We start from the raw sequence: 21,830 nt of genomic DNA on the forward strand, positions 1-21,830 counted from the left end.
AGAGAAGGAAACATAGAACATAGAACATAGAAAGCCACAGCACAAACAGGCCCTTCGGTCCACAAGTTGCGCTGATCATATCCCTACCTCTAGGCCTATCTATAGCCCTCAATCCCATTAAATCCCATGTACTCATCCAGAAGTCTCTTAAAAGACCCCAACGAGTTTGCCTCCACCACCACCGACGTCAGCCGATTCCACTCACCCACCACCCTCTGAGTGAAAAACTTACCCTAAGTAAGTGAGTGCAGAAAGTAGTGTTACAGTCATAGCTAGGGTGTAGAGAAAGATCAACTTAATGCAAGGTAAATCCATTCAAAGGTCTGACAGCAGCAGGGAAGAAGCTGTATTTGAGTCGGTTGGTATGCGACCTCAGACTTTTGTATCTTTTTCCCGAAGGAAGAAAGTGGAAGAGAGAATCTCCAGGGTGTGTGGGATCCTTAATAATCATGGCTGCTTTGCCGAGGCAGTGGAAAGTGTAGACAGAGTCAATGGATGGGAGGCTGGTTTGTATGATGGATTGGGCTACATTCACGACCTTTTGTAGTTCCTTACGGTCTTGGGCAGAGCAGGAGACTATCAAGCTGTGATACAACCAGAAAGAATGCTTTCTATGGTGCATCTGTAAAAGTTGGTGAGAGTCGTAGCTGTCATATAGTCATATAACTGTCTAAGTACTTTTTAAAAGACAAAATTGTACCCTCCTCTACTACTGCCTCTGACAGCTTATTCCAGACACTCACCATCCTCTGACTGAAAAAATTGCCCCTCTGGACCCTTTTTTTATCTCTTCCCTATCACCTTAAACCTATGCCCTCTAGTTTTAGACTCCCCTACCTTTGGGAAAAGATATTGACTATCTACCTCATTTATGCCCCTCATTATTTTATAGACCTCTATAAGATCACCCCTAAGCCTCCTACGCTCCAGGAAAAAAAGTCCTCATCTATCCAACATCTCCTTATAACTCAAACCATCAAGTCCCGGTAGCATCCTAGTAAATCTTTTCTGCACTCTTTCTAGTTTAATGATATCCTTTCTATAATAGGGTAACCAGAACCGTACACAGTATTCCAAGTGTGGCCTTACTAATGTCTTATACAACTTAAACAAGACGTCCCAACTCCTGTGTTCAAGCAAGTCAGAGACTGGGTATTCCATGATGAGTGACTCATCTCCTTACTTCCTAAAGCTTGTCCACCATCCACAAGGCATAAGTCAGTGTGTGCTGGAATATTCTCCATTTGCCTAGATGAGTGCGGTTCCAATAGCACTCAAGAAGCTCGACACCATCCAGCCCCATGTAACTGGCACTCCATCCACCACCTTAAACAATTCACACCTTCGACCACAAGTGACATAGTGGCAGCAATATGCACCATCAGAATGATACACTGGAGTAACTCCTTCAAAGGCTTCTCTGATAGCACCTTCCTCATGACCTCTACCAGGACAAGGACAACATCACATGGGTGCACCAGTAACAACTGGTAAGTTCCCTTGCAAGCCTTGGAAGTATATTGCCATTCCTTCACTGTCACGAGGTCAAAAACCTGGAACCCCCTTCCTAACAGCACTGCAGGTGTGTACCAACACCAGATGGACTGGATCAATTAAAAATGGGAGCTCACCGCCACTTCTCAGGGACAAATAGGGATGGGCAACAGTTGCTAGCCTTGTCAGTGACACCCACATTCCAGGAATGAATGTAAAAAAGTAAATTGTTTGTCTATTATAAATCCAAGTTAATCATGAAGGGTTTGTTTTGCACCAGTACTAAGAACTGACTAGTCTTACGTTCTCCAACAAATATGTAGGGCCATTCCCAGAGCCTGGAGAGTGCTTTATACTAAGTTGGCTCAAAAAGCTATCATAAGGACTCAGTTTCATGGAGGTTGGAAAATCCAGTAGCATATCGTGCACAGATATGTTTGATTAAGCTTGTTTGATAGGAGGAGGTATATTCCAAAATGTGCTGTCTGGCAGTGGAGTAAACATGGACAGTATCCATGCCAAATTCCTAAAGGTCACTCTAAGTAAGGGGGGGGGGGGGATGGAGTAGCATGGTATTGAAGAACAATGCTGACTTTCTTGTGGGAGTGTTTTACTGAATTTGCGCATAGGTTTCAGTTTGGTGCAAGTGTCCACTTAACATTTGAGAGAATGGTTTCTGGTTACTGAAAAATTATTGAGCAATCTCTGTGCAGATTAATTCTCTGATATTTGAGTATGTTTGCAGTCATCCAGGACAGTGTTAATCATTGGCCAGTGCGTCTTGGTTTCTAATAGAAACTTTCCAATGCCAGCTGGGGTTCGTCCCTCTTGTCTTCAGATAATTTGGCAAATTAACATCCTAATGGATGGCTCTACATGGACAGGCGATGGGAAGCTTGTCAGTAACAGTGGGCTGCACATTTTTGGGTGCTTACGTGCCAGTTGTATCACCATGTACATGTGGAGCCTTAGTTCTGCCAACCTATGTATAACCCATTGTTTTAGCGACAATATGTCTATATGCAGAGAAATTTCAGTTAAAAAATTGTTCATGGGAAATGGGTGATTCTGGCTCGGACGCATTTATTCCACAGCTCTACCTGCCCTGAGAAGGTCAATCATTTCTGGGTTCAAATTCAGCTAAATTTAATGGGGTAAAAGTTCCCATTACCTACTGGTTGTCAGGGTCTGATGTGAAATAGGTTTGGGCAGTATTAATCCAGTTCTTGGTGAGCATGAGTTAAATATGAAACTGTCACTCGGGTCTGATTCCTTAGCAAGGTTGTTCACCTTGATGAACCTCCTTGAATCAGGTAGTCAGTAAATTTGCATTTCCATCAGTTTGGTGCTGACATCCAAGAAAACTAGTAAAGTTGCTTGCTAATGAAAAAGTGTGTCCTTGACCTGCTTGTTGCATCTGTGCACAAGTATCTTCTACATCTCCAGTGGCATCAGAAATGGCTCCGAATCAATGGTTGGAATACTCTCAAAAAAGTTCAAAGTGTCAAATCCGTAGGAAAACTGGCATAAATCGCACTGGTTTTTTCAGTGGGAGTACACACTAGAATCTCCCACACTCTGTGCAATACAGAGGTCACCAGTGTGATTATCATCAAATTTCAGGGGGCGGGGCCTATTCATGCTGGAGAGGCTGAAATCAGCGGGCTTCTGCGCATGGGCAGTGGCCCCGAACTGTCAGCTCCATCGCTGGCCAGCCCGGGACCCCCACAGTGCTCCCCCCCCCAACGCCCCCACAGCCCAATTGTACCCCCTCCCTACCATTCCCGGGCCAGCTTCAACCCCCCTCTCCCCCCCATCCCAGACAGCCCCGATCTCCAGCACCCCCTTCCAGCAGTGACCATTCTCCCCACCCCTCCCTCCGGAAGACCTCCCCTGGGCAGGCACTTCACAGCCCGCCCCGATCTCCAGCCCTCCCCAAAACAGATTCACCCTACCCCAGGAGTCCCGACCCCCCGCCCCACCCTCCCTAGCCCACCCTGATTGCTGGCCTCCCTCCTGCCCCCATCGATCCCATGCAGTGTAAGAAGTCTCATAACACTCATGCAGAGTGGCAGCGGGACCTTCCCCACACCCCCACTGATTGTCCCTAAGCCCTGCCCCCAGCCAGACCCCACCCCCTATAGCCTCACCCCCATGGCACTGCCCAGTGGGCAGTACCAAAGCACCCCCTGGATATGGGCTCTTTGCCCCTTGGGCAGTGTCAGGGGCACAGGCTGGCACTGCCAGGGTGCCCATGCCCAAGGGGCACCATCCCACACCGCCTGACCCCCTAGGGAGCCCCAATTGCTCCTCTTCACTCCAGCAAGGTCAGGCCACTAGTTCCCTGAAAGTGGGGAACTAATCTGAATCCCGTTGGAGTGAAATCCTCCTGGTGAGGTGAGAGATGCTAGCAGGCCCGGAGATTTCAGTCCTGGGCCCACAAATCACATTAAAATAACATTAAAATAAGACATAAAGTATGTATGTGGTGTTACTATTGGTTTCCAGCGCGAATCAGACGGCGCCGGAAATCCGGTGCTGGGAGAAACGCGTGCGGCGGGAATGCATGCGTGAATCCTGCACATGCCCAGATGCAAGATTCTCCCACCACGTGGCGGGGTGGGAGAAGCATCCCCAACATCTATGGGGAAATTGTGTTAGAGCAGTGGCAATGATGGAGGCAATATCAAGCAACCGTGGATACTATTTTTATAATGGCATAATTAAGGTTCAGTGCAAATGGGGAAGAAATTATGGAAAATTAGATGGATTATGGAGTCATTTCATTTCTGTCTAATTTGAACATGCCTGCCCAAAATTGTATGGAGACACAAGGACACAATAAATAAGAGCAGGAATAGGCCATATGGCGCATTGAGCCACCATTTAGTGGTTGAGCTTTCCTGCTTCCTCTCTGTATCACTTGATTCCCTGAGAGACCAAAAATCTGCCCATCCCAACTTTAAATGTATTTGATAATGAAGCATTCTCTTGGGAAGAGAATTTCAAAGATTTATAACCCTTTGAGAGATGTAATTTCTCCTTATTCAGTCCTAAATGATCGATCCCTTATCCTGAAACTGTGTCCCCCTGTTTTGGATTCCCTAACCAGCAGAAAGGATCTAAGCACCTATCCTATCAAGCCACTTCAGAATCTTCTATGCTTCAATGAGATAGCCCCTCATTCTTTTCAACTTCGGCCTCGCATCATAGGAGAACCTCCTCACCTCGGGGACAAATTTAATGTACTTCCATCAGCCACTAAAAATGATGGTGAACCAGTGTCCCAAAATTATGGTGTTGCCAGCAGGCTATGGGTTTCAGGAAGTGTAATAGTTTATCAATTCTGAAACCTGGATATCCACAAGTGGGCTATGGATAGTTGACTGCAAGCCAAATGTAAAACTAGTGCAACTTCTTCGGATAAAACACTGGAAGACCTGTTTAAGATTTCTCGGTCTTCCTGCCATCTATACTCAGTGATCCTGGCATCTGGGCTAAGTGAATTCTGGCGGTTATACAGTTCGTTTAAAGTCAGCTGCATAAAACCTATGCTGGAGAAGCCAGCTGCCCCCACATGTCTTGTGCAATATTAAAGTAACCCACATCCCACTGGGTTGTAAGTTAATAGCACAAACATTCAATTTTTCATCTGAAATTGACACTAAATTGGAAATCTCACTCAAGGAGGCTGTCGGATGGTTAATGTGGGCACAAAAGAATTCATGCTGCTTCAACAGGATGTGTTGTTCTGAAGTTAATGGGCATTGATGGAAAAGAATGTGCTGCTCTCCAGATTTAGGTTTTGGGGATTTCTATGGAACAGTTTTAATTGTTGTCATTCCTTCATTACTTCAATGCAATTGGTAATTAAAACTATAATTTTCTTTCCTTTCTGCCTAACCCAGTAAATGTCTTGATCCTTCATGGTGTAAAATGTTATAAAAAATGTATTTTTACTGCAGCTACCTTACATAGGGAAGTATTTCTGTTGAACTTTACCAAGGAGGTAAATGGTGACAGAGGAAGAAAATCTGTCACTCTCTCTATTCATTTTAAAAAGTTCTTGCAAGTTCCACAAATGGGGGAGTTAAGGCAAACAAAACCAGAGCTCCATGATGCTGAAAGACATAGCGAGTAAGATCAAGCAGAGAAAGGGAGCTCAATGACATAAGTGTAAACCAAGCTGAATATAGAAAGTTCAGAAGGTTAAGTGAAAAATATAAATAAGAGAGACAAAGCCCAAATTTTCATTCCTGAGTTGAGTGCATGGAAATTGAATTTTCCCGACTCTCCAAGCTAAACATGGGAGAAATTGTCCCAAACGGCTGGTTTTATTTGTTCTGGATGGGAGGTGGAGAGGGTGCTACAAACTGGAGTTGGGCTAACCACACCAGAAACAATGTGGAGGCAGCCACAGGGGCCTCCAAGCTTAAAAGGCCTGCCTCAGTGCTTTGGAACCTCATCCTAGTTATAATAAAACAGTAAGGCTTCTTGGAGCTCGCTCTCTGCCATGTAGTCCCCAAAGTTCACTGTACTTCTTACCAGCACTCCCTTCTGCAACAATTTCCAGCATCTGCTCGATTGAGAATGCACCTCTCATTTAAAAGGAGCACATTAACTTTAAGTATTGTAAGCTAGCTTGAACTTGTACTTGCCTCTCATGATTTTCCATCCCCTGCTCAGGAGTGCAGCTAATCAACATTTAAGAGAGCAGGGTGAGTGAAGTGTGCATGCTGCTGTCTATATCAGAAGCAAGGGTGCGAGTTAATGACACATTGCAATGCCCTTGCCTGTTGTTGGGTCGAATTTCATGGTCACAATTCTTTTCTCGGACTAGAATGGTGCATCTTTTTTGCACCAATCTGGTATTTATAAATCATCAGTTTGCACTACATCCAATTTGAAGTATTTTAAAATGCAATTTAACAATGTCAGTTCACTGTTATCGATGGTAGTTAATGGGAGGAAACATTTTATTAAGAGCTTATAGAAACATTTTGTAATTACAACAAATTGTGTTTCTATATTACCTTCAGCGTAGTAAAATGCCCCGATGTGCTTCACAGGGATGTTATCAAAACAAAATTTGACACTGCTTGGTCAATGAGAATCATCTTAGAATCACAGAAACCCTACAGTGCAGAAAGAGGCCATTTGGCCCATCAAGTCTGCACCGACCACAATCCCACCCAGGCCCTATCCCCTTATCCCTACATATTTACCTGCTAATCCCTCTAACCTACACATCTCAGGACACTAAGGGGCAATTTAGCATGACCAATCAACCTAACCCGCACATCTTTGGACTGTGGGAGGAAACCAAAGCACCCGGAGGAGACCCATGCAGACACGAGGAGAATGTGCAAACTCCACACAGACAGTCACCCGAGCCGGGAATCGAACCCAGGTCCCTGGAGCTGTGAAGCAGCAGCGCTAACCACTGTGCTACCGTGCCGCCCGGTAAAAGAGCTCGGCTTTGAATGATGGATGATGAAGGAAAAAGATGCTGGGAGGCAAGAGATTTAGGGAGGGAATTTTAGAATTTAGGGCCTAGGCACAGAAGGCACAGCCAGATATGGTGGAATGATTCAAATTGGGAATGTGCAATAGGCCAGAATTGAAGCAGCACCACTGTTAGGATTGAGATGAGAAGGAATTTCTTCAGCCAGAAGTTTGTGAAGCTATGGAATTCATTGCCACATAAGGCTGTGGAAGTGAGGTCATTGAGTTATTTGAGACAGAGATAGATGCGTTCTCGATTGGTAAAGGGATCAAAGGTTACAGGGTAAAGGCGGGAGAATGGAGTTGAGAAATCAGCCATGATTGAATGGCAGAGCAGACTCAGTGGACCGAATGGCCTAATTCTGTTCCTATATCTTATGGTTGCAGAGAGTTTGAGGGCTGGAGGAGGTTCCAGAGATGGAGAACAGTGAAGGCCATGGAATGATCCAGAAACTAGGATAAAAACTTAACTATGCATATATTATCTATCAATAACAATTTCTCTTCCTGTCAGCTGATCACATTAGAATTGTAGCAAAATGCTCCAAATCACCACCTTTCTGTTACACTCTGTAGTGCAATCCAAAAATGACTGGCAGTACGACAGTGATTATAGAAGATACAGAAATGTAACATTCCTTTGAGAGGCCTCCAAAAATAAGCCCTATGTTGGAATGTGTCCCAGGTTACAGTATACTCTTGGGTTCAGGTGCTAAACAAATTGCTCACGCTTTCCTTTCCTGGTTTATGATATGATCTTAAATGTGTTCCAGCCTGTTACATACTCATAACTATTGTTTATTCTCTATAGTATCTAAAATCGAAATATAATCTGTTGGATCTAGTTTTACCATGACCTCATGTTTAGCCCTTTTCAGAAATCTAAAAACTTACAAAATAATTTTCATAATGGTGCTAGATGCACTATGATAAATTCAACAGGACCCCAAAGAGGGATCATAAGGCAGGGTAAATCTCTGCTCATTGTTTTCGATGCAGGCAGCATGCCAACATCCATTTAAAGGGCAATTAGGGATGATCAGTGGAATGCTGACCTTGCCAGTGATGCGCACATCCCATTTTAAAAAAATGTTTAAATAACAAGATTCAGTGTTCACTAAGCACTAAGAACTCAACACTATGTAGAATGACTGCATGACTCGAAAAGTGTCTCAAAATTGTGAGAGGCCAGCACTAGTTAAAGCTAACTGCAATACGTAAAACCTGCCTGCACCTCTTAAAGTGGAAATGCATTGTGGCTGGAACAGGCACGACAAGTCATTCTCCAACTAATTTTGACCTGGAAATACTCAGTAATGATGCAACATGGGAGAGATTGAGCTCCAAGTTTTTCTGATGCTGCAGCGGAGGCCTTAGTCAAAGAGGTGCAGATAAGAAAGGATCTCAACTACCTACAGAGGACCAATAGGCCCTCCAGAAAAAACTCTAATGCAGTGGGACCAGATAACCATGACGGACAACACCAGGAGTCAAGCCCAAGGATCTGGTTACAGCACCACAAGAAGGTCAATGAACTTACAAGAGGAGTGAAGGTCTGTGAGTGCATCTTCAAATGCCATAGCCCATTAATTACACCACCTGCAAGCCTCACAACCTCATTTCACATACTGCACTCAAAACCAGCTCTACAGTCATGACAACCACATCACCCAAATATATTGCAGACTTATTGACCAATTGTTTCTTCTCTTTCAAGATTTTATTTATTCTTAGGCAGTTCATCAGCATTGAGAATGATTTGCATCCACACGAGAAATGAGTGCTCAGTTGACTGAGTCCAGTGCAAGATGGTGCACAGTCAGGAGCAGTAGGTGCGGGGTCACATATATCTGCATGTCTTTACCTCTTGGAGGAGATAATGCTTGCCATCATTAAAGAGGCCATTTCTGATCCCTGGCTAGTGGCAGGGCTAAAATGATAGAAGTTGATGGTACACTTATACGTAATCACCCTTCCCGCAGTCCACTTACCCTTTATCTCACATTGTCTTTCGATTTAAAAGCTGCAAAGAATGCAAACATTTTTTTATTTTTACTTTCCCGCTCTTTCTTCATGATGATCATACTGCTGTGCCTATTTCAGTTCAGATACCTAAGAGCTATAACCTGGCCATGCAGTGCTGGAAGAACAATAGGTGCAAGAGCAAGATTGGTGAAGAAGAAACACTGTCACTTGACCTCACACTTGCAGTCAACAGATCAGATACTGATACTTGGCATACTTTAGAGGATTGCTTAGAGGTGTGATATGCGTGTGGTGAGGCACCATGCAGCCAGGGCCGGGGACAGGGTAGTACCAGCTTGCTGGAGGACAAGGTTTTTCTATCTATTCGTAGGACGCTGCTCCTTTTCTATCTATTCGTAGGACGCTGCATCCTTTTCTATCTATTCGTAGAACGCTGCTCCTTCATCAGATGGAGTGGAAATGTGCTCTCATTGAGCACATTTCCACTCCATCTGACGAAGGAGCAGCGTTCCGAAAGCTAATGGTATTTGCTACCAAATAAACCTGTTGGACTTTAACCTGGTGTTGTTAAAACTCTTACTGTGTTTACCCCAGTCCAACGCTGGCATCTCCACTTCTTGAACCACAGCAGACCGTGTGGTGCTGCTAAGGAGGGATTTTCAGATTTTGACTCAGTGACAGCACAGGAGCAGTATATATTTCCAGCCAGGATAGTGAGTGGCTTTCCCAGACATCTGCTGCGCTTGTCCTTCTAGATGGTAGAGATCATGGGTTTGGAAGGTACCACTGAAAGAGCCTTAGTGAGTTGCTGGGGTTAGTCATGGCAGAGGTTAGTTCCTCTGTCAGGGGAAAACATGCTCTTCTTAGAGCAGTTCACCAGCATTGGATCCCACTTGACACTCAGCTCATCTGTGTCTCCAAGTAGCTGTTTGCATGCAACAGTGGCCACATTCTGGAAAACCGCCTCGATTGGCAGGCTAAACCAGGTGACAGTAGCCAATAGGCCTAAGCCCTGGGTGAGGCAGGGCTTGTCTGTCTGAGCTTGTGAAGTTTGTTGCTGGCAGACCGTGTGGAGAAAACCACTAACAGGTTCAATGGACTGGATGGTGGAATCAGCAATGTGTTGTGGAACACGAAGAGCAGGTCAAGGCACTGAAGGTGTCCTAGTCATCCACTGTGCTCTGATCTACCTCCGGTTGTCTGGATGCTGTCCTGCTACTGGATACAGGTGAATATGGGAGTAGAGAGTGAGGCTGACAGTGCGCAACTCTCCCTCACTTAAATCTAATTCATGTGCAAATCATCTTCATACATCTATCATCCAAAACTCAAGTCATGTGGCGATGGGCGAGTGACGAAGCAGCAGATCTGATTCACTGGGAGCTGTAACTGCAAACCTGCACAAAGGCGGCTCAGGCCATTGTGTCTGAACTGAAGCAGCAGCAAAACTCTGCAGCCATCTGAGCAATTGAGCAGCCCTTTTCAGGATTGCACTGCTTACCTCTGTGGTCTGAGAAAGAGGCTAGAAAGGGTGCCTGAAACATTGCCTGCTTCACCAAAACCTGGCCAGCTTACCATGGCTGGCGGGCATCACTTTAGCAGTAGCAATAGCAAAAAGAGAAAGAAAGCAAATGTGACACATCTTACTTTTGGTGTATGGAATGTGCACACTCTCATGGACAAGGCCCAAGCTGATAGACCAAAATGGAAAACTGCTCTAGGAGGCAGAGAGCTAGCCCAATACAAAGTTGACATTGCCGCACTCAAAGAAACATGTCTTGCACAGGAAGGACAACTCAGGGAAATAGGGGCAGGACACACCTTCTCCTGAAGTGATTGAACAAAAGAGGACCAATGCAATGCTGGTGTGGGTTTGCAGTCAAAAATGAACAGCTGAACAAGCTGACCAGCCTTCCAAAGAGTCTAAATGACCACCTCATGCCACTCAAGTTCCCACTGTCAGGCAAGAAACAAGCTACCATCATCAGTACTTATGCCCCCACAATGACCAATCCTGAAGTCATCAAGAAGATCTATTAAGACCTTCACTCCTTGACTACAGCTACATCAAAGTCAGACAAACTGGTTATATTTTGTTACATTAATGCCAGAGTCAGCTCAGAGATGTGATTAGCAAAAACGGAGTAGGGAAAGACAACAGCAATGTTCTTCAACTCCTGCAATTCTATGCTGAGCATGAGCTTCTTCTCACCAACACAGTCTTCTGGCTCCCAAACCGAAATAAGGTGCCCTGGAAGCATCCTCACTTTGGGCACTGACATCTCATTGACAATGTCAATGTCAGGAAGAATGACAGACAGGATGTGAGGCGCTTACTGTCAGCGCCACACAGTAAGCCCATGTGTGGTGCTGACTGCTGGACTGACCATAGGCTTGTCATCTCCAAAATATGTCTGAACATTCAGCCAAAATGATGCCCTCAAAGGAATAAGATCCCCAAGGGTCTGAACATCTCAAGACTGAAGATTGATTACATCCAGCAGATTGATTACATCCATCACTGTTGATCTAGAGAAAAGACTAAGTGACCTTCAGACTCCTCAGACAACATCAAGGAAATTTGGCCTTCCCTATGGGATACTGTGTAAACCACAGCTTACAAGATACTCAGTCCCACCAAGCGCAAGCACCATGACTGGTTTGATGACCAGTCATCAATGGCTGGCACAGTAGTTAGCATTGCTGCCTCCTGGCGTCAGGGACCCGGTTTCGATTCCAGCCTTGGGCCAATGTCTGTGTGGAGTTTGCACATTCTCCCTGTGTCTGCGTGGGTTTCCTCCAAGTACTCCAGATTCCTCCCACAGTCCAAAGATGTGCGGGTTAGGTTGATTGGCTATGCTAAAATGCCCCTTAGTGTCATGGGGAGTAGCAGGGTAAATACGTGGGGTTACAGAGATAGAGCCTGGGATTGTTGTCTGTTTCAAGCTTGATGGGCCAAATGGCCTCTTTCTGCACTGCAGGTATACTATGATTCTATTCTATGATTTACAACATCCACAGCACAATCCAATGTAGTCTATATGAGATGCAGTATGTGTGACTGAGTCAAAAGACAAATGCAATACAAGTTTATGTTGATCAAAATTACATGAAGCGCTACACCAATCTGAGGTCCCTACCTGCTTCAAGAAGACAAGCATCATCCCGGTACCAAAGAAAAGCCAGGCAGCATGCCTTAATGACTAATGGTAGCTCTGACATCCATCATTGTAAAGGGCTTCGAAAGGTTAATCACGGCATGAATCAATTCCTGCCTCCCAGATTGCCTGGATCCACTACAGTTCTGGTCCACAGCAGACGTCATTTCCCTGACCTTATACTCAATCCTGGAACACCTAGATAACAAAAATATCTATTTCAGACTCCTATTCATAGACTACAGCTCAGCCTTTAACACCATTATTCCTACGAGACTCAACTCCAAACTTCATGGCCTGGGGCTTGGCTCCTCACTCTGCAACTGGATCCGAGACTTCCTAACCCACAGATTGCAGTCAGTAAGGATAGGCAACAACAGCTCCTCCACGATCATCCGGTGCTCCGCAAGGCTGTGTCCTCAGCCCCTTACTATACTCCTTGTACACCTCCAACTGTATGGCCAAATTCTCCTCCAACTCGATTTTCAAGATTACTGATGACACCACCATAGTGAGTCGGATCTCAAACAATGACGAGACACAGTAGAGGAAAGAGACAGAGAATCTGATGAACTGGTGCGATGACGATAATCTTTCCCTTAATGACAACAAAACAATAGAGATAGTCATCGACTTCAGGAAGCATAGTGGAGGGCATGCCCATGTCTACACCAATGGGGACGAAGTAAAAATGGTCGAGAGCTTCAGGTTTTTAGGTGTCCAGATCACCAACAACCTGTCCTGGTCCCTCCATGCGGGCACTATAGTTAAGAAAGCCCACCAATACCACTACTTTCTCAGGGGACTAAGGAAATTGGCGTGTCCACTACAACTCTCACCAATTTCTACAGATGCACCATAGAAAGCATTCTTTCCGGTTGTATCACAGCTTGGTATGGCTCCTGCTCTGTCAAAGACCGCAATAAACTACAAAGGGTCATGAACAAAGCCCAGTCCATCACTCAAACCAGCCTCCCATCCATTGACACCATCTACAATTACTGCTGCCTTGGAAAAGCAGCCAGCTTAATCAAGGATCCCATGCACCCCAGACATACTCTCTTCCACCTTCTTCCATCAAGAAAAAGATACAAAAGTCTAAGGACATGTACCAATCGACTCAAAAACATCTTCCCTGATGCCATCAGACTTTTGAATGGACATATCTTGCATTAAGTTGATCATTCTCTACACTCGAGCTATGACTGTAACACTACATTCTGCGGTCTCTCCTTTCCTTCTTTATGTACAGTATGCTCTGTCTGTATAGCGTGCAAGAAACAATTTTCACTTATACTAATACATGTGACAATAATAAATCTAATCAAATCAAGTCTGTCAGGATTGTCTATAGTATTCAACCAGCCAGTTCCTCTCAGCTATTCAGTGCTGATGGGACCACATTACTCATAGAGAAGTCGCAGATACTGGAGAGGTGAGCTGAGTATTTCAGTAACGTCCTCAACATACCATCCCACATAAATGACAAATAGGCTATCCCAGGTCAACACCAAACCTGCTCGAGGCACTCCACCCACACTGCTGGAAACAGAGGAAGCTGTAGAACAATAATCAAGTGAAAAACCCCTGGAGCCAATCGAATTCCAGCAGAGATCTATAAATACAGTGGATCACAGCTGCTGAGAAAGCTCACCCAGCTCTTCCAGTCCACATGGGAGCAAGGTGTCCTTCCACAAGACTTTAAAGAGGTAGCACAGTGGTTAGCACTGCTGCTTCACAGCTCCAGGGGCCTGGGTTCGATTCCCGGCTCGGGTCACTGTCTGTGTGGAGTTTGCACATTCTCCTCGTGTCTGCGTGGGTTTCCTCCGGGTGCTCCGGTTTCCTCCCACAGTCCAAAGATGTGCAGGTTAGGTTGATTGGCCAGGTTAAAAATTGTCCCTTAGAGTCCTGAGATGCGTAGGTTAGAGGGATTAGCGGGTAAATATGTGGGGGTAGGGCCTGGGTGGGATTGTGGTCGGTGCAGACTCGATGGGTCGAATGGCCTCCTTCTGCACTGTAGGGTTTCTATGATTTCATTATTTATATCTACAAACACAAAGGCAACTGCCAGTCCTGTGACAATCACAGGGGAATATCTATTGCTGGAAAGATCCTTGCCAGAATCCTCCTAAACTGGTTCATGTTACATGTTGAGCAGGATCTAATTCCAGAGAGCTAGTGTGGTTTCAGAAAAGTTAGGGAACCAGCGACATGGTGTTTGCTGTTCGTCAACTGCAGGAGACGTGCCAAGAACAAAATGCTGATCTATACGCCGTCTTTGTTGACCTAACCAAAGCCTTTAACACTGTCAACTATGAAGGGCTTTGGAAGATTATGAGCAAGTTTGAGTTCCCAGACAAAGTTACTCAGATGGTTTGACATTTCCACAATGACATGCAGGCCCACATCCTTCATAACAATGAGACTTCAGCCTCCTTCCCTGTAGCCAGTGGAATGAAACAGGGCTGCATAGGGCACTGGCCCTCTTTAGCATCACTTTCTCAGGCATACTCACTGACGCCTTCCAGAATGAGGACCAAGGCACTGACATCAACTACTGAATAGACCTCAAACTTTTCAATCTGTGACGCCTCCAGACCAAGACCAAGGTCCTCGTTGATAGACTGCATGATTTTCTATTTGTTGATGACTAATGATAATGCAGTAAGTGCTGGAAGTGAGGTAGACATGCAGCACATTATGAACCTGTTCTCCACATCCTGTGATAACTTTGGTCACTTCAGCACTCTCGCACACTGTATTCAAATTGATGATGTGACCGGTACCAGAATTGCCAAGGCCAGTGTGTCCTTCAGAAGGCGTTTCCATTCAGAATAGGAATGTAGAGGGATGAGCTTAAAAACCAACTCAAGGTCTACTGAGTTACTCAGTTTGGGAACCAATAATGTATTCCACGATGTTCCAGTGCTCTTGTTGTATGTGTGTTGTCATCACATTGTTGGGTGATGCAGGACTATCAAGTGTTACTTGTAGAGGGATATTGCTTATCTGCAAGTAGCTAGCTTTTCATTTTCATTGTGATCCGAAGCCATGGGGGACAGTAGACTGCTTCAGGATAAAGGCATCATAGCTACTGTCAGGATAGTGAGCATTCACCAGCATGATTTTCTGTGCATGATCGTACACCAATTTCATGTTAATGGAGTGGATTTCTTTGTCTCTTTTAGCTCTGTGGGGATTCTATGGTTCTAAAATTCTATGATGAAGTCTCCGCCCTTGGCATACAGGCCCTCTGGCATCTCTCCATATGCAGTGAAGGATTGTGAACTGGGAAAATTTGGCAATGTTGTCTGCTCCCACCTGGAAGATATTGTAGAAGGAGAGACATCCATCCTTATCACCCTGTGAGGCTATAGATCCAGCTGAAGGAGGTGGCATGTTTCTGTAACTGCGTCCTTGGTAAATTGCAGGCACCTCAAGCATTGTTCCCAGCAGAAGTGTTGGTAGCAGAAGTGAAGCTCACCTGGGGAGCTTGATGCTCTGAACCTTCTGGAAGCTGACTGGCAGCCACGAGGCCGCAAGCCTCTGTATTATAGTTATATGTAAATAAACACTGCAGTTGTTATTTACATAACTGGTGAACTGGAATTATTGCAGTCATACATTACTGGTACAGCCAGTTATTTGGGAATATTTTAATGAATATTTTCTTGGGACAAAATCTAGAGTATGAAGATTATAAAGTACATGATAAATTATGGAAAATTTCACTCAATATTTATCTCATAAGCATTACACTGATCAGATAAATATTTCAAAGAACTCATAAGATAAACCATCCTTTTGGAAAATTTACTTGTGATGGAGACATTTGTTGATTTTCACAGAATATTTTTCTAATTTGCCTTTTGGCGATTGCTGAAAATTGTTTCTAAACAGAGGGACGTCTACCAGTCTGGCTCCACATCAGACTTATCCAAGCAATTGACCCTTTCATTCATTAAGTTGAATTGTCATCTGCTTAAGTTTATAATTCTGATACAAACTGCAGCACTGATTTACTAATATTGCTCCTATCAAATCAGGCAAAGGAAAGAGGGAAAATGGTTTGAGCATTTGTTCTATAAGTATTTTCACATATATCTTGTTCTAAATTACTTTCCTTCTACTTTTATGAGTCTCACAATACTTTGGCGAAAGATTAAACCAGGCGACCTTACCCCATGTCATTGATAGCCTTCTCCAGTACTAATTATTTTTGAGTCATTTGGAGGTGCTGAAGAGTTGAGCAGCACTGCAAAACTTGGCTCTGGAGCACTGGCAGCTACAGTTGCTGGTATAGTACCAAAATGGCATCCTTGAAGCTTTCTCTCACTTCCGATGCAGCCTGTTTTGAACATCATCCTTGTGAGGATGTTAGCATGGTCCTATTGAATGTGTACTGGAAGTATGCATTGTAGACAGATTGTGACATCGGTCAGCATCTAGCACCTTTTTGACACCAATGCTTCCATTTTGATCATCACTATTCTGTAAGGTGTCTCACAACACCAGGTTAATAGGTTTATTTGGAATCACAAGCAAATAAACCTGTTGGACTTTAACCTGGTGTTGTGAGACATCTTACTGTGCCCACCCCAGTCCAACACCGGCATCTCCACATCATCACTGTTCTGGTTAATGTTCTCTTTTAAAAATGCACAACTGAATAATAAGCAGCACAGAAGACCACCATCAGTGCTATTTAATGGGATTATCACCAATTTGTAAATTAGTTGTTGCTTTCTTTCCACTTGCTCTGCTTGAATTTGTGGAAGTCAATAAATAGGAATCTGACATAAGTGGCCTTGTTATCCAGTGTTGAGTGTAGAACAAAGGGGATGGCATCTGTGTGGACCTGTTGCAGCAATAGGTGAACAGTAGTGCGTCCAGGCAATCTGGGAGACTGGAGTTGATGCGTGAAATGATTAACCTTTCGAAGCATTTCATAATGATGGATGTTAAAGCCACCGGGCAGTTGTCATTAAGGACACTGCCTGACTTTCTTTGGTACAGGGCTGATGGTCATATTCTTGAAGCAGGCAGGGATCTCAGATCAGTGTAAGGCGAGGTTAAGGATGTCTGCGAATACCCCCACCAGCTGGTCCATGCAGTTGTTGGCTGGCTCCCTGCAACGCCGCCGTTATTTGGCCGTTCAATGTATTACATTAAAAAATTATTTGACATCCTTCAAAGGCAGGGACAGCAGTTGGCGATCACTGACTTCCAGATAGGACTCCCACTGCTGCAGTATGTAAAATTCAGCGCACATCTCTCATGATTGTTGTTTTAATAGTGACCACTTAACTGTGAATGGCTGGTCTCTCTTCAGAAGTTTGGGAAAAAATATTATAGACATCATCTGACACAAAATAACCATGAAAAGGATAGATTCTTGGGTGGCAGTCACATGATCTTTAGGAGCCCAAGACAAAGTTAATGTAAATGGACAATGAAACATTGATTTTTGAAAACCATTTGCCAGGAAACAAAGGAGTAAAACATGGCCTTGTAGGGTACACGTTTTGTTTTAAATAACACTGTCTGGATAGCAGTGAAATGATGGAATGTAAGAAATATAAACTTTCATTCAGATAGGCTCTGTAAAATGCTTATTATTACTTTTAGATGACACATTGTAAAATTTAACCTAAGCTGTGTATACATGTCACAGTTAAATGTATAGTTACACTTCTGACTGAAGCAGTAAAAGCACCATGACTTATGTTCTGTATAAACTAAAAGTCTGTTAATATTGGTAGAAATGTTAATTTGATAAAATACAATGAATGCCAATTATTCAAAGTATCAACCAAATTAAGAAGTATCATACATTGCTATCTGACAAATAATGAAAACACAGATAGGTCATAAAAAACATGTGACTATTAGCCCAGTCAGGAAAAATAAACAAATTTAGCTTTTGGCTTAAGGACTGGGGACTGTGTTTTCTTCTTGTATGCAATGTGCTCAGTTTATTCCAGCTTATAATGCAGGCACAATTCATTATGTTGATGAGTATTTACTTATTTATACTTGTGCAGATCAGAATCTATGGAGCAGCATTTCTGCTTAAATTGAAATGAAGAAGGTATAATGTGTCCTTTTTTGTAATTATCTCTTTGCAACATGTGCAGAAATGGCCCTGAACCAGTTTACAAGTCCTGCTGATCTGAATCAGTTACTTGAGCTCTTTATAGAAATGTTATATTAAAGCATAAGTTAGCTTATGTTCCTGGCTTATTGTGGAAGGATAGGGAAAGAGTAAAAAGAACACATTTTTATAAACTTCAATATGGTCTTTAACGATCAGTTTGGCTCAATTAGCATCAATCTTGGAGTTCACAACTCACTCCAGAATTTGATCCAGTTCTTCTGAGGGAGTGTTACAATGGTGGAGTTGTGATGCTGGGGTGCAAGTCCCTGATTCTGCTTAGTGATATAACAATGATGGAGTGAGAGTCAGAGTTCAAGTGTCTTGTTTTCAGGGTGAGGCTATTTCCACAGCAGTTGTAGGTGTCCACACCAGCATCAATGCTTTGTGTATGCTTGCTAAATGGAGGGGAAGCAGAAAATGTCATGCATGTCAGGCACTTGTTCGCAAAACCAATAGCCCTTCATCTAAACAAATACTTGAAATTTTATGTGGAGGCTGATATCATGGTAATCAAAAGTTCAGCCTTGAATTGTCTCAACACAAAAGCCCAACTTGTGTTACACAAATGCATATATCTCAATGGCAGACAGTGCATTAGGAGTTCAAGGGAATGGACCAGAGGAATTTCTGAAGGATGGTGTCAATCCACTGGCTCAATCTATTTTTAATATGTCTGAATAAAAGAAGTGAGCGCAGCTGCAGCCCCCTCCTGATCCAGAGGAAATCCCAATCATTATCCCTTGTGGACCAGGACCCAGCATTGCTGGGTTCTTCCATCATTTCCTCCCCCCACCTAACATCCCACTCCACAATTACACCGGCAATGAGCCTCAGCCCCCATAGACATTGTGATTTGTCAGATGAGAAAATAAACTGAGACTCAGGTCATTTGTCCACGTGAGTTTAAGTGACCTGTGGTAATATTCAGAGAACAGTATATTTCTGGCACTTAGTCATATTTCCTCTCTTGATCAACAGAACTAAAAGCAGTGTAAGGGCTCATTTATATATACCTGATTGTAGGATCTTGCTGTTAACAAAAATATGTTTTTTCATGACTCTGCAATGAAAGGCACCCTGGAGGAGCCTGCCTACTCCATTTTTCTGTTTGGGAGGTGGATGTGGGTTGAAGGCAGGCTTGCTGCCTTCACAGTCAAGTCCAAGGTGATAATGGAGGTGGGTGGGTGACTAGGTTGGCAGGCTAGAAGGCCACCTGTGCTTACTGTGACAACAGCCCATTTGTACTAATGCCTGTTAGACCCTCTTATCTCTCACCCCTCACACCGCCTCACCTTTCTCCATACCCTCATGACCCCTCATATATGCCCTCTCCATGCCCCAATCCATCCTCCATACCCACTCTTCCAATATTCACCATGTTTAAAACCAATGCACCTCTGGCAAGTCTTTGAAATGCTCCTGAAACAGATGTAATTAACAAAGAAGCTTTGAAAATCTCTCCTCTAAAATACTGCTCAATTTATAACCTTTTAAAAGTAACACACACAGCCATTCATAGTATCAATGACAAATAAACTTTAATCTACCTCACACCTCATAGTCTTGTGTAAATATGAACATATGAACATATGGATTAGGAGCAGGAGTAGCCCCTCGAGTCTGCTCCACCATTCAGTATGATCATGGCTGATCTGATTCCTACACATTCCCACCTATGCAGTATAACTTTTCACCCCCTTACTTATCAAGAATCTATCTACCTCTGCCTTAAAAATATTCAGAGACCCTTGTTCCACTGTCTTTTGAGGGAGAGGATTCCAAGATTCAAGACAATCTATGAGAAAAAAGATTTTCCTTATTTCTGTCTAATACATCTTTAAACAATGAGCCCTCATTCTGGATTCTCCCACAAAAGGAAACATCCTTTGCACATCCACTATGTCAAGACCCCTCAGGATTTTATATGTTTCAGTCAAGTCATCTGTTACCCTTCTAAACTCCAGTGGATACAAGCCTAGCCTGTCCAATCTTCTCTCATTCTGGGAATTAGTCTAATAAACCTCTGAACTGCTTCCATTACATTTACATCCTTCTAAATAAGGAGAGCAATACCGTACATACAGGGATTGTAAAAAACTCTTCAAAGAAAGATCAAGCTATTAGTTATTTCAAGGTAATAAAGATGTCAATCAAAAAAGCTAGCACTCCTTTTTAAGCTGTATAAACAGAGTCCTGCTGAATTGGGGCCATTAACATTCTTGGAGCTCAGTCAAACATTCATACTGAGACTATCTGGAAAATGTATCAACAGAAGTGGTTTGAACAGATGGCCAGAGATATATTTTTTTCAAATGGCCTCATTGTGAATGCTTGGTTGAACTTCCAGAATGGCTAATGTACTCAATGCTGACACAACTTGTAGAGGAGGGTTAGCTTTGTTTGACTGATATCTTCATTATTTTGTAATAACCTGATCTTTCTTTGAAGATATTTTTCAATCCATGGGTATGTTAGGGACCAGATCAGAAACTCCAAGGTATATTATGAAGTTAGCCTATACATAGAAATCATAGAAATCATAGAAACCCTACAGTACAGAAAGAGGCCATTCGGCCCATCGAGTCTGCACCGACCACAATCCCACCCAGGCCCTACCCCCATTTCCCTACATATTTTACCTGCTAATCCCTCTAATCTACGCATCCCAGGACACTAAGGGGCAATTTTAGCATAGCCAATCAACCTAACCTGCACATCTTTGGACTGTGGGAGGAAACCGGAGCACCCGGAGGAAACCCACGCAGACACGAGGAGAATGTGCAAACTCCACACAGACAGTGACCCGAGCCGGGATTCGAACCCAGGTCCCTGGAGCTGTGAAGCAGCAGTGCTAACCACTGTGCTACCGTGCCGCCCCAACTTTTACTTTTGATTTTGGTATTAGGGTGAACATAAGGTATCTCACTCCAGATATGATTCAATTGACCCACTAGGAAGCTTTTATCAAAACATACATTTTACTAATTAAAATACTTAAACATGACAAAGTATAATTCTTAATAACTAGCTATTGCTATAGTTCCAATTGCAAGCAGTATCCCCATAAACATAAATCCCTTCTTCAGAACCAGTTAGCACCAACATCCAATATGCTCTCATGGATGCTAGATTTCCAGCCTTTTAACATCTCTGGACAGAGATCCAGACAGACACCAATCTTCTAATTCTCATACAGCAACTTGTAGAGTAAGATCCTTCCCCAAACAGCAGAATCTCAGAGAAAGAGACTTATTTCCTGGCAGATGCCAGTCTCTAAATCCAGAGAGAGAAAGAGAGACAGAGAAAGCGACCTCTCTCTTAAGATCCAACAGCAGACTGAGTTTAAGTACTCGGTGTAAACTTAACTCCACCCAGCCACCTGACTTTCCTGTCCTACTCTGCAAAATCCCAGGGAACACTAAAAACAACAGAACAGCATTAATCTAGATTGAAACAAACATTCTAGCAACCAATTACACTGTTGCAGTAACAATGGAGGATGCTGGTTATAGATCTAGCAGCACCGATAA

Source organism: Mustelus asterias, chromosome 1, assembly GCF_964213995.1.
Source record: "Mustelus asterias chromosome 1, sMusAst1.hap1.1, whole genome shotgun sequence".
Lineage (NCBI taxonomy): Eukaryota > Metazoa > Chordata > Chondrichthyes > Carcharhiniformes > Triakidae > Mustelus > Mustelus asterias.